Here is a 14,802-nt window from a genome sequence, read left to right as displayed (position 1 = left end):
ACAAGACAAGTACGAATCCATCTTCTTTTTTTCTTTTCTTTTTTAATATTTTTTGTTGTACTTGTTTTCTTTATTCAAAATCCTAAAATGATGTAACTTAAAAAATACAAAAAATATTGGTAAAATTGAAAATCTGAAAAAAAAAAAAAAAAAATTGAAAAAAAAAAAAAAAATCTAAAAATGAGTATCTAAAGCCATTTTCATCTGGGCCTAGTCAGACCAACAATTTTGCAGTTGGACTCCAATTGAATTTTGATTTGAACAATGCACCTTCGTAAGCCATTTTCAAGCTACAAGAACACCAAGGTACCAAGTTTCTACCAATGACAGCTAGGGGGAGGAATTTCAGCAGAATTATACTCTTTCATCTAAAAGCTACATTCGTTATGAGTCAAGCTTATTCAGAATATTATACTTGCTTATGGTCGCTTATCTCATGCATTTGTGATGAGTTTCCATCATGTAAATAGTAGTATAAGGTTATTTTTTAGAGATAGTTTTCCATAGGTTAAAAAGGGGAGTATGACTCCTGGGTCATATTAATGCTTCCGAGTGCCACTACCAAAAAAAAAAAAAAAAAAAAGAAAAGACTTTTAAACCGTCACTAATAAAAGAAAATTGTCACTATTAATTATTAGTGACGGCATAGAGGTGCTTATGGATTGGTGCCTATAATGACCATCTCAACTCACTAATATTGTAATATCGTCACTATAACTAACAATATTTTTGGACTGAAAATGATCACTAAAAACCTATTACGGCTCAGAAACCATCACTATTGTCTAACTTTTAGCGACGGTTTTAAAAATCGTCACTATTGTCTAATTTTTAGTGACGGTTTTAGAATTTGTCACTATTGACCCACATTTAGCGACGATTCTAGAGCCATCACTACTGGCGGAAATTTAGTAGCGACTTAACAACCATCACTAAAAGTTTCTACTAATTCAATTTTATTTAAAAAAAAAAAAAGAAAAAGAAATCATGCGTTTTTGTGAGAACCCTACAATTAAATTTCATCACACATCATATTGAACCATAATTATAGATTAATTATTATAATTGTTAAGAAAATGAAAATATATATACGTAAAAAGTGTTAGAATGTACATAAATATCAACTACACAGTGTGTCCACATAACAAAAAATACAAAAGATATAGAAAATAATCTGCATCATCATCGTCGTGGTTGTTGTGGTCCCCATCATCATTCGACAGACTGTAAATCCTATAAAATAATAATTGTACAAAAATTTAGTAAAAAAAATATAAATATTATAACTACAAATGATTTGATATGAAGAATGATTACTACATAGTTAATAAAAAATGATGCAATTTTAGATATCTAACTTTAATTACTACTACATAGTCAATGTCACGGAGGCGTCAAAACTGACCCTACTCAGTTTGACAATAAATCTTCATCAATCTGAAATATTCTAAAAATCATTTGTTTCTCAGCTTATGCACAATTCGCCATCTGTAGATTTTTGTAGTTCTCTGGCTTTACATTTTCTTTTACTCATAAAATTTTTGCCTATCTTGAAGCTAGGGATTGGTCTTAAAAAATGAGTATTTATTATGAAAAATATTTGAATTAAGTATTCGCGTCAATAATGGAAAATAATCTTAAAATAATTATTGTTTTCAATATATAGTATTTGATTTACACTCAATTAAATACTAATTTAAATTTTTTAATTTTTTTTAAAAAATAATTATTTTAAAAAGCATTTTTGGGTGGAAAGGTAATATTTTTTAAAAAGTTTCTACAAGTATTTTATGATTATTTTTTAGATAAGTATTGTTTAGAAAATATTTGATTTTTTAAAAAGTATTTTTTATTAAGTGGCTTCAACGATTGAAAAGTGTTGGGCCTTTTCTTTTATTTTTTTTTTAAAATATAAATTTTATTGATTTGTCTTCACTTTTGACAGAGAAATACTGTGATTACAACACCAACAACCAACCAAAACAAAATTACAAATCCAAAAAAAATTAAATAAGAAACAAATCTAAACAGACATATCAAAAATAAAAATAATAAAATCAAATCAAATCAAAAAATCTATTTGAATATTGCAAAGTCTCCAATTTCTTGGATTACTTCATAATTGATTAGATTTTGTTGGATAGGTGACGTGTGTGAGTGCTTTGGATTTTTGCCAGACACGATGACATGGCATTAGGGTCTTCCATAGAAATTTGAAATATTAAGACTAAGGGAAACAAAAATTAAAGAATAATTTCATTCATTTATTTATTATTTTAAATTCAGTTATCAAAAATACAAAATTTTAATGTGAAGTGTAAAATTTAATAATATCCCTTAAGATTTTTTGGGCTATGCCACTTTACTGACTTAGTTTTCAAAAAGTATGAAAAATTATTCTCATATTTAACTTTATTGATAAAATAAATTTTTCATTAGTTGATCGTTAGTTAATCGTTAAGTGTAGTGAAAAATAAAATTTTTAGCTTTTAATAAAATGATATTTTTACTTTTTCATTCAAAATTAGTAAGATAAATTAAAAAAATAACTTTAATTTTATAAATTAAGTTGAAAAAATTAGTTAGTTAAATACAATATATTTTGAAATTGAATTTATAAGTGTATTGAACAGCTAATAAGTAATAACTCGTTCAAGTTAACTAATTGCCATAAGTATGATAACATAATGAAATTATTATTTTTAAAAATTTAGAATCTATGAAAATTAAATAAATAATGCTAATAATTCAAAAAAAAATACTTCGATAATTTTTTTGTACAACTCAAAAATATTTGTTATATTGTTTTTACGCAAATTAAATAACTAAATATACCTTTAAAAAAATAAAATAAAACTTAAAAATTGACTCGAATTATCTAGTTGGTCAAATTGCGGTTTTTTTTTTAAGTTATGGTTGAATACCATATTTAGTTACTTTACAATTTAAAATAAAATTACAAAAAATCTGTGAAAATTATATCGAACCAAAAGGTCAATCAATTAATATAAAATTGAGTTTTTTTTTTTTTTTTAATAAAAAAAATCTATTTAACATTCATATTTTACACACAAAAGAATTAATATTCACTTTTATAAATTTACTTTATAAAGTATAAATTTTGAACTTTTAGTTTAGTTTTTCTAACCCTATGTTTGATAGGTTACTTGTATTTAAAAATATTGAATCATGTTTTATTATTATTTCTTTTGGTTATGTGTTTAATCATTAAATTTTTATAAAAGTTGCATCTAAGAAACATTTTCTAGCAATATAATTACTTTGTATTTTTATGATTTGTTAGCAATTTTTATTTTATTCATATATATATATATATATATATATATTAAATTAATAATATAATTCTTTTTTGGTTATGTTGACGTCAATTTATTGATCTAAAATGATTGAACTGGTTGGATCAGTCAATTTGAAAATTCAGTCTTCAATTAGCTTAGTCAATTTCCAAGATATTACGCTGACTAATTTTCTCAATTTAATTTATTAAATTAATATTGTTTTAAAATATTAGTTTGTTGTGGCAAAATTATTATTTTTTTTATTTTTATATATAACTAATGGTTGACTAAGAGTGAATTAGCGAAAGGTTTATTTTGTCAATAAAATTAAAATTTAAGAGGTTTTTAATAATTTTTGAAAATATAGGAGTAGAGTGTTATATTCCAAAAATTCAAAAGGTATTGCTAAATTTGACTCTTGTAAATCAACAACATGAGTGGGATTTGGCTATTGAACATGTCCTTCAACAATTTTTCAAATGCACCCAGATGGAGTATTTGGATTTGTTTCACAATATACTTTCAAAACACTTCAATATGAGTAGATTAATGCTTCTGCTTTTGGAGCACAACTACTCCTCCATAACTTTACGTAATTTTACCAAATCGAATTTTTTAAGGATTTTAGATATTAGCAACAATTACATGTCTGGTCAAGTTCCTCATTGGATGGTCAATGCATTCTTTTTGGACATACTCATCATGCGGAATAATCTATTCAATGGTCAATTTTCATGTAAAAATATTCCATGTGAATATTTAGACATTTCTTATAATGATCTTTCCGAAACTTTGCCTTCATGTTCAAAGGTTCAACGTTTGCGATACTTGCATTTTGAAGGGAACAAATTTGGAGGATCAGTACCAGAAGCTTTTATGAATTTTTCAAAATTATTGTCACTCAACATTAGGTATAATAGTTTATTAGGAAAGATTCCAAGTGTGATTGGATCGCTTTCCAAATTAAAAGTCCTTTTGTCGATTAGAAACCATTTGAGTGGACAAATGCCAAATGAGTTGTGTCAATTAAGTGAGATAAGCATAATGGATCTCTCCAATAACTCTCTTTCTGGGTCAATACCCCACTACTTCAGCAAATGTATGCAGACTATCGTGCGCTCAACAAGGTGGCAATACGCCACAAGTATCCTATTCCATTGATTGTTGATCTGTTGGATCAATTGAGTGATGCCAAGTACTTCATTAAACTTGACTTGAGTTTCGGCTACTATCAGGTGAGAATTGTTGATAGGGATGGGATGAAGACAACTTGTGTGACATGGTATGGGGCATGTGAATTCTTGGTGATGCCATTCGGGTTGATGAGTGCACCTGTGACATTTTGTACCTTAATGAACCAGGTATTTCGTGAGTACCTCAACAAGTTTTTCACAGTGTACCTGGACGATTTTTTTTGTCTATAGTTCCACTTTGGAGGATCATAAAGAGCATCTACGAAAGAGGTTCAACGAGCTAAAAGGGAACAATCTGTATATGAAGAAAGAGAAGTACTTTTTTTCCTAGCGGAGCATCAAATTCCCTGATCATGTGATTGAGCAAGGTTATATCAGGATGTATATGGATAAGGTAAGGGCGATTCAAGAGTAGAAGATCCCACTTCCTTACTTGGCCTTGCCAACTATTACAGGAAGTTCGTAGAGGGGTACTCGTGGAGAATTGCTCTTATGACAGAACTACTGAAGAAAGGTCAGGGGTGGAATTGGACAGAGAAGTGTCAGGGAGCCTTTGACGACTTGAAGGATGCCATGATAAGAAATAAGGTTCTTACTCTTCCGAATGTTATGAAACCCTTCGAGATGCAAAAAAATGCATTAAACTTCGCCATTGGAGGAATCTTGTTAGATGAGGGACCACTGTTGCATAAGAGTGTCGTAAGCTTAGTGAAGTAGAGCATAAGTACACTACCCAAGAGAAGGAGATGCTAATGGTGATACATTGTCTTTGCGTGTGGTGACATTACTTACTTGGGTCAAGGTTTTTGGTGAAAACGTATAACTCAGGTGCTAGCCATTTCTTCATATAATCAAAGTTGACACCCAAGCAAGGCTGACGGTAGGAATTCTTAGCAAAATTTGATTTCTCATTTGAGCACAAGGCAGGGCACATGAACCAAGTTGTTGATGCATTAAGTAGGAAGGTCAAGTTGGCAGCCTTGCAGATGGTAACACACTTGACTGTGAGTACTATTACCACAATGATACGGGAGTACACCAAAAAGAGCTTAGCCAAAGAACTTATGAAGTTGATCAAAGAGGGGAAACTTTACAATCCTTGCATGATAAATGATCTACCCTCCTAGTTAAAAAAAAAAAAAAATCTATTTGACTTCTACTTTGTCCACTTTTAAAGGTTATTAAGTATTCTTCTCTCTTCTTGAAACAAGTATTCATTATACTAAAATCATATGACATAGCGAAGTCTAAGATCATCTCCCCATATTCATTTTTGTCGCCATATCTATATCCTCTATGTATCCTCTCATAAGTTTTATTATCTCTTCCAACATGTCCATTCAAATCTCCTCCTATAAATATTTTCTCAGTCCCTGGTATGCCTTGTATAATACTATCCATATATTCCCTAAATTGTCTCTTAATATTTTCTGCTAAGTCGATTTGAGGAGCATAAGCACTAATGATATTTATTATCTCTTGTCCTAATATCATCTTGATTTTTATAATTCTATCCCCTACTCTAGTTACATCCACAACGCTATTTTTTATGTTTTTTTTTCTATAATAATACCTACTCCATTCTTATGTTTCTTTTTTCTAGTGTACCAAAGTTTAAATCCCGTTTTATCAATTTTTATAGCTTTCTCCCACACCCACTTAGTTTCTTGAAGGCAAATTATATTAATTCTTCTTCTAATCATTGTATCCATAACTTCTATGCTTTTACTTGTAAGTGTCCCTATATTCCATGTTGCTAATCTAATCCTATTTCCTAAACTAACGTCTTTACCTGCCCATGTCTAAAATGATGCAGGAACCCTCGCATAATTGACACCATACCTGGGCGATGACCTAGTCCACCCTTGCCCACTTTTCACTGCATCCGAGTGGTTCAAGTGCAACATGTTGCTCGTAGGGGACGCCATAAAAAAATGTAACATCCTCAAAATTTCTCCATTTTTTTTATATCTATATATCCATACCTAAGCAGCGGAAACACAAATCATATAACCATACATATATATCATACAATACCAGAATTCAATATTTTCAACCATAGCTACATAATACATCACTCTCTCCAGTGTCAACTACCCCAAAAATACAAAACCATACACAAAAATTAATCTCTAACTAGGGTGACCAAGTGATCTCTATCTGCGAGCCCGATCTGCTTGCCTAACTGGCTCACTTGAAAAATATTAAAGTAATGGGCTGAGTCGATGTTTAGTAAGTGGAAATATGCTATTACTAGTGTGTGGTGACCGAGTCATAAAACTATAACATTAATATATATAAAACTGCATGATCTGGAAAATCTGTAAAACACATGTACAGTAGCTTTAAACATTTATATCATCTGAACTTTCTATCATTCATACTGCTATATCATACTATATACGAAAAAAGCTGTAAAACTGTATACATATAAATAACTTTGCTCTTTCCCTCGGACTTTGTATGTCATGATTTGACCCCTCATGACAGGGTTGTGTGGCCCATAGGCGGGACTTAACCTGGTCGGCCCTCCAGGTAAGTCATCATACTCTACACTACCTCAGTCCGGCCAAACTGCATCCACTCCTAAGCTCGATACTGGCTGCTACCTCATCTAACCAGCCCTCTCAACCCCACGTTCTGGGGAGTTGCATCCTCTGAACATTATTAGACGATACCCACACACTATCTGAGATATGTGGTTGCACTCTATCTGTATATAACAACGGTACCGTGCTCTGTAAACTGTATCTGTCTATAATATTTCCACAGGGATCTGATACTATATAAGTACATTTATATATATCTTTGTTATTTTCATCATGTTTCCAAAATAGCCATAACGCTATGATTTTGTACTGTAAATACAGTAATATCTGAGTAACTGTAGCATCTTGATGTTATAACTATATAATTTGTCTTTATAAAATGTCTGTATAATCTGTTTGTATAAGCTGTGTGTTATGGCATTTAGGAAAACATGGCATTCTGTAAATACTAGAATATATTGAACTGAATAAAATTTGTATAAATTTGTCTGTTAAATATCTATGAATATCTATGTATATATACTATATAATATATATGCTGAAACACTATATAAATTCTATATCAGGTAATTATCTACTCAGGCCACACAAATATTAAAACTCTTATTCTGTAAAAATTGTATAATAAATTGGTATATATGTATCTATGAAATCTCCGTTAACATTCTTAAAACTCTTAGCATAGCATATTTCTCTTACCTTATCTCTGAAAAGTTCTTACTGTACTCTAACCCTATACCCGCAGGGTTCTCCACTCAACGCCCTGAAAACCACATCCCCGAGAACAAAACATCAGTATTTCTTCATGTTTTGTATTTCTTATAACTGAAGGAAAGACAAATATCGAATAAAATGTCTCACCCTGAGATTGGGATGAAATCCAAACCAACTCCACCAACGATTAGCTCTAGCAGATTTGTAGAGAACTTTGTCAGGAACATTATGGTGGCTTTAGATCGTCGATTCAGCGTAAAACGGAACCGGAATCGAAGAGAGAAGGAGGGAGATGCTTTTTAGAGAGAGAAAGAGGGGGTTTGCGCAGAAAATTCGTCTAAAAATTTGGGTTTTCACTATTTATAGAGCCTAATTCGTCGACAAGACACGTCACCTCGTCGACAAGTCCTTTAATAATTTCGTCAAAAAACCTCCTCCCTCTTCGACGAGTTTCAAACTGTCCCAAAAACCCTTCTCGGTATCTTTTCGTCGACGAGGCGTGGCTTCGTCGACAAGACCTACTTATGCCCTCGTCGACGAACTCCCTATGTTCGTCGACAAGACCCTGTGTAAAAATTTTTCTGGTTATTACATTCAAAATGCAGCGTCGTTGACGAAGCTTGTTGCCTCCTTCTATTTCTGTTTCCATTTCCCTCCCTCTTTATTATTTAAATACCATTATTCTTCAGGTTGTTATAAAAAATATTCGGTAAGGATTCATATCATAGTGATCTGACAAATTTTACACTGGCTATCAGCTACCTAACGCAACCCTCCTACTTTACCTAGGCTTGGGACCGGTTGTGTGTGAAAAAATTAGGACATTAAATGCATTATAGGCGGAGTTAGCAATGAGTGCAGGCGTAATCCCCAAAATTATGAAGTAAATTAAAATGCTAAATTTGAAGAAAAGGAGAAAGCTGAAGGAGAATTGTTGATGCTGGTGGCACAAAATTCAACCCACCAGGACCAAAATGTTTGGTACCTAAACTCCGGAGCCAACAATCATATAACTGATAAAAAGAACTTGTTTACTGAACTTGATGAGAAAGTATAGGGAGAGATATCCTTCAGTGATCTTCTAAAGTCCCAGTTCGAGGAAGAGGAGATGTTCTAATCAAGTAGAAGTCTAGAGACCATGCCTACATCTCCAACGTCTATTACGTGCCAAACATGAAGGCTAACATCTTGAGTCTCAAACAACTTGTGGAGAAAGGATATCGAATGAGTCTTATAGATAAGCATATGGTGATAATAGAAACTCGAGATAAGCTTGTTACTCGAGTCACTATGGCAAAGAATAGAATGTTTCTGCTCGCCATTCAACATGGTACGCCAAGGTGTTTAAGTGCTATCATCAAAGACAAATATTGGCTATGGCATCTCAGGTACAGACATCTAAACTTTTGTTAGATTTGGTGTATTCCCAAGACGGGGGGTGAATTGGGTATTTAAAAAATTTATCCTAGATTCAACTAATCCAACAACTAGTATTATACAAACCTATGGTCTTCCTATGTAATCCCAAATGCGCAAATCACGCACATCATTCATCGACTATTAAAGAATAACATACACGTACAATAAATAAATTGTGAAAAAATAAAGTGCACACACGATATGTTATCGGGGTTTGACCAATACTGCCTACGTCCCTGCCTCTAGCTCGCAAGCCCGAGGATTCCACTAATGCTCACTTAATGGGTGGAGCGACACCGATTACCACCAAGTCAAATTAACACAGGGCTGACCTCAACCTTTATGAATTCTCCTTGTGGGGCGAAGAAGGCTCTAGGTCAAATTCACAGGGCTGACCCCAACCTGATCCTTCCGGGCTAGATCAAACCCCCTCAGGTCACGCCTGGAATACAATCGAATTACAATACAAATTGTGTACAATAATATGCTTCTCCAATAAGATGATATGTACCAAATGTAATCAATCAAATGTGCATCAACAATGTAAGAACTATAAGCTCGGTGCTCTACATGTGCAATCAACACTCGGTCTAATGATTATTCTCAAGCAAGCACTAGAGTGTTTAACCAGACTATTCTTTGAAAACCAAGTATACCAAATCTCAATGTCAGATAAGTGTTTCAAAGATTCTAACAATAATATTCAAACAAACTCAAAAATATTTTCTTTAATGTAACAAGCACAAGAGTTTTTAGAAAATGAGCTTGTAAAATATTTTTTGCACACAAAATATAAGCCTAAAGAATCTTGCAATGACAATGCAAGATCCACAAGCCTCTAAGTCTTCGCACACAAGATTTATCAAATAAAATCAGTAGGAAAACTTAATGCTTTACTCAAAATAAAAATCAATCAATCAATACAACAAATGAGAGTATGAGCAAGTTAGAATGAAGTACAAGCACACTAAATATACTCACAACACTTGAATGATCAAGGAAAATGAAGTATATGAGTGTATGGGAGTAATAAGGGCTAAAATATGATTTTTGAATTTGAGAGAATTTTGACGTTAATGATCTTGCTAATCCTTGCTAATTTTTGCAAATGAACAAGTATATATAGGTAAGAGCAGATTTATGATTGTTGGGGACCTAATGGGCATTATTAAAAATGTTTTAAACTTGTTTGAAGAAAATAACCTCATTTAAACACTTTAACCTTGATAAAAAATAAAAAAAAACAACCCAACAAACATAGTGCAAAAAGTTGTTCGCGGTTTGGGTGCCTGAAAAGGGGCTCGGTTTGCTGAATGAGGCGATTCCTCAACATGTCTGCGGTTCGAGTACCCAGTCGAATATTTGGTTGACTGAACTCATATGTTCGGTCGCTCAAGGCCATTTTGAACGCTAAGTTTGGGCGCCTGGGTTGGTGAAAAAGTGTCAGGTCAGGGATTTGGTCGCTCGTAGATATTACGTTCAGTTTTGGTTCGATTGCCCGAAGTGTTTTGAATACCTAGTTTCAGTCACCCGACCTATCACAAATTTTTTCTATTTAGTCCAATTTATTTCAATTGATTCCCTTGATAATGTAAGTGATTATGTAGACTATTTTGTGCAATTGTGTAGGGACCTAGGGTCAATCAAAGGCCTTTTTAAGTTAGACCCAAAAACCTGGCATCGGTCGACCGAATTCCCTAAGGTCTTTTTAAGGTCTTGAGCTTATCGTCCTACATGCATGATATGCAAGTTATTACAAACGTTTTTAAAATGAAATTATTACTGAGCCAATAACATTACAACAAATAATAAATGTGCTGGGGGTCTTCCTTTTCTTCAAGTTACCACACGCTATCAATATGATCCAACTTAGTATGATTCTACACACAAACTTAAAAGTCATCAAATGCCAGAGTATTTGTCATTATCAAAACCGGAAATGACCCATATGGTCAACAACTTTGAAAGTTTGAAATAGTTGGGAAGCAAAAAAGATGGTGAAAGACTTACCCAACATCCATAACCCAAATTTGATATGTGAAAGCTGTGTTTTGAGCAAATAACATAGAAATAGCTTTGGAAAGCATACCGACTGTAGATCTACCATGCTAAGTTCGGGCACTCGGGTTGGTGAAAAAGTGTCAGGTCAGGGATTCGGTCGCCCATAGACGTTACATTTAGTTTTGGTTCGGTCACCCGAAACCAAGTCAAGCTTCTATTTTTTCAGCAGTTTGGTTGCCCGAGGTGTTTTGAACACCCAAGTTTAGTCACCTAACCTCTCACAAATTTTGTCTATTTAGTCCAATTTATTTCCATTGATTCTTCTGATAATGTAAGTCATTATAGGGACTATTTTGTGCAATTGTGTGGGGACTTAGGGTCAGTCAAAAGCCTTTTTGAGTTAGATCCAAAAACTTGGCGTCAGTCGACCGAAGGGTGATCCCTAAGGTCTTTCTAAGGTCTTAAGCATATAGTCCTACATGCATGATATGCAGATTATTACAGACCTATTTGAAATGAAATTATTACAGACCCAATAACGTCACAACAAATAATAAATGTGTTGGGGTCTTCCTTTTCTTCAAGTTACGACATGCCATCAATATGATCCAGCTTGGTATGATCCTACACACAAACTAGAAACTCATCAAATACCAGAGTATTTGTCATTAAAAAAATCGGTAATGACCCATAGGGTCAACAATCTCCCCATTTTTTTTTATGACAAATACTTGCCTACTTCTTCCCCTTTTGGCAACAGCAAAAAGGGTTATGATACATATAAAAAACATCGTTATAGGCATTGAGTATGATTCATTTAGATACAAGATAGCTTTGGGAAAGTTTTTAGAAATTTTGGCAGCATGCCATATGAAAATAAAACATTTTTCCAAAAATTCCTATATATAAATGACCTAATTGAGTTTTAAATTAACAGTTTATCCATAACTACTTAACTCAAACAGTCCAGTATGATCAAGAAATAAAACATAAAGATAAATATTAATCATGCAATAGATACGAAAGTCATGCATTTCAAATCATAACCAAATTCATAAAGTCTAAAGCAATGACATGTTTAGCAATTAAGCACAGAAACTATATAATTGGTTATAAAACTGATTTAAATGACATGAAAACAAGGTCAAATAGAATTATCCACAAACAGTTTCAGTTCAAATATTTTATAAGACCTGTGAAAGATTTTAGTTCAAAACACATGGCATATGAAAGCAAATAGAAGGTTTGAGGATAAAAACAGTCCAACAAGTTCACATGCATTTTATAAGTGAAGTTACGAAACCAGTTGTGCAGTTTAAAGAAATATATATGTATATATAAATATATATCCCTCTTTGATGTTTTCAGAAAATACTGGGGGTTGCTCGCTGAAAAAGAAACTTTAATTTAAAACATATGCAAGTAGAATCTTTCTGGTGAATATTTAAGCATAAAACATCTCATGACCAGAAAAATACAATCATATTAAACTTAAAGATATATTCGAAGATAAGTATAAGATCATATGGAAAAAATGGATGATTGTGACAAAACTACATATTTCAACTTAAGATTTTCAATATAATCATTTTATTCAAGCACATGCCACACTTGATTCAAGATCTAAGCTAAACATATGGGTGAGCAAAACTGGGTAGTAATTTAATTCTAGATGCCCCCGTTATCATTTTGAATTATTGCTTAGATGAGATAAATTGCTTATACTAGTTAAAGACTAATTTCATTTAATATGTCATGTAGTATAAGCCTTCATATTTAAGTCTTTTAAAAAGAGTATACTAGATTAAGATTTATTCATTTTACTATGCGTCTAGTATAATCATCCCTATAGGTTACAGATGCATCTGAGAATATGTATTAAGGCATACAATAGAGTTCATGAGCTCTTCTAAATGTCTGATGATTATGTCAGGATGAATTTTAATTATTTAATTGATTTTCACTCATCCTTTCAAAAATATTTTAACTTTAATTTTATTATAATCATCTTTGGATAAGGTTTTATGTTGGGAAAATTCCTGTCGAAATTTTGGCAGAATGCCGTCTGTAAATCGGACATTTCATCATAAAACTTGTACCTGATAGGTTCAATCAAGAAATTTATAATTCAGTTCAAGGCACACGAGAACCTATATCCACTACCAGCATGCAATTCACATCAACTGCATCCGCTATGCAGGAGGCTTTCAATACAAGCATGCATTCTAGTAGTATATTAAACTCAAGTTATTCAGTATAGCTCAATAGTAGTTCATGCTAAGAAAAGATACAAACTATCCATCAAAGGAATTTTAACTAATCAGTATGTTATGGATAGTAATTTTGCAATGCTGATTTCATAAAGGTGTATGAGCATAATAGGTATGATATCAAGAGAGCATTTCAATTTATATAATCATAAAGAATAAAAGCTCCCCCTAAGTAATGCACTCAATTCATTTAATGCCTTTTTCATTTTCTGGTTCTTTAGCCAAGAGTTGTAAGATTTGTTAATGATATAAGCTTGGCTTTGAATGCATAGGCTTTAATGGACCAAAAAGTCACAATTCAATATTCTTTCAATGTACAATGCATATAACTGCCTCATTTCTCATGATCTTCAAAATTTGAGAGGCATAAGTTAGAATGACATTCAATATAAAAATGTACATGCATAGGTCTACTTGAATTTTATGCATTCATCTATATTGAGACCTAGTGCAATCAAATTAGTCATTTCACTTAATTTTCAAGGATATGAAGCTCTAAAAGATTTTATTTAAAAGTTGAGAGCTATGTGAAGCTAGCAGGGATAAATACTCTTGAAGATTAAATTATTAATATGTTCAAAAGAGTATTTTGGTAGTAGCAAGACATTATACAAGATAAGTATTCAAAAGAAAATGTCCTAACTGTTTTGGCAAAGAGCATGTAGGAGAATATGAATATATTTTTTTTTTACTAATGCTCTTTAGAGACTAGAATGTACCCTTCGACCGTGATCACAATTTTGGAGCAAGGATATGAACCAATGAGAGGATGGATTTTTACCTGATGTGAATGTGGTTGGTAAAGATTTCCTATGAAGGGGATAGGTGAATCAAAACTAGAGGATTTATATTTTAAACTCAAAGAAAATAATTTGATGTGATCAGTAAGGCATGAATCCTTTAGCCGATGCTACTAATTTTGATTAGCACTAAGTAGGTATGTAATTTATTATCATCAGTGCTTATGTCTAGAGTGATGACCGGATTTTGATTAATGAGATTAAGGTTAAAGATATAAAGAATATGATGGATCCCTAAAGCTCATTTCTGTGCAATGGACAATAGTTGCTTACCTCAAGATATTATATTTAAACATGGGTTAAGCATTTGAAATTGATTACCTGGCAAAGATGCCATGTCCAATTGGAAGTGGATGTAGATACAAGGTTTATATATTTTAACCCCGAACCACTCCCTAAGCCTACAGTCATCACAACCCCTAAACTTAGGAACTAAGGGAAGATTGAAATATTTGTACAATTTCTATTGGAATCCGATTTCCCTTAGACCCTATAGGGTTTGCTTTCATGATTACCCACATCATTTCTTTTTCAAACCCTCTGGCACTTCTGGATGA

The sequence above is a fragment of the Malania oleifera genome, chromosome 6 (assembly GCF_029873635.1).
Source record: "Malania oleifera isolate guangnan ecotype guangnan chromosome 6, ASM2987363v1, whole genome shotgun sequence".
Classification (NCBI taxonomy): Eukaryota; Viridiplantae; Streptophyta; class Magnoliopsida; order Santalales; family Ximeniaceae; genus Malania; species Malania oleifera.
The sequence above is the reverse complement of the archived record's forward strand: the minus strand, read 5'-3'. Positions refer to the sequence as shown.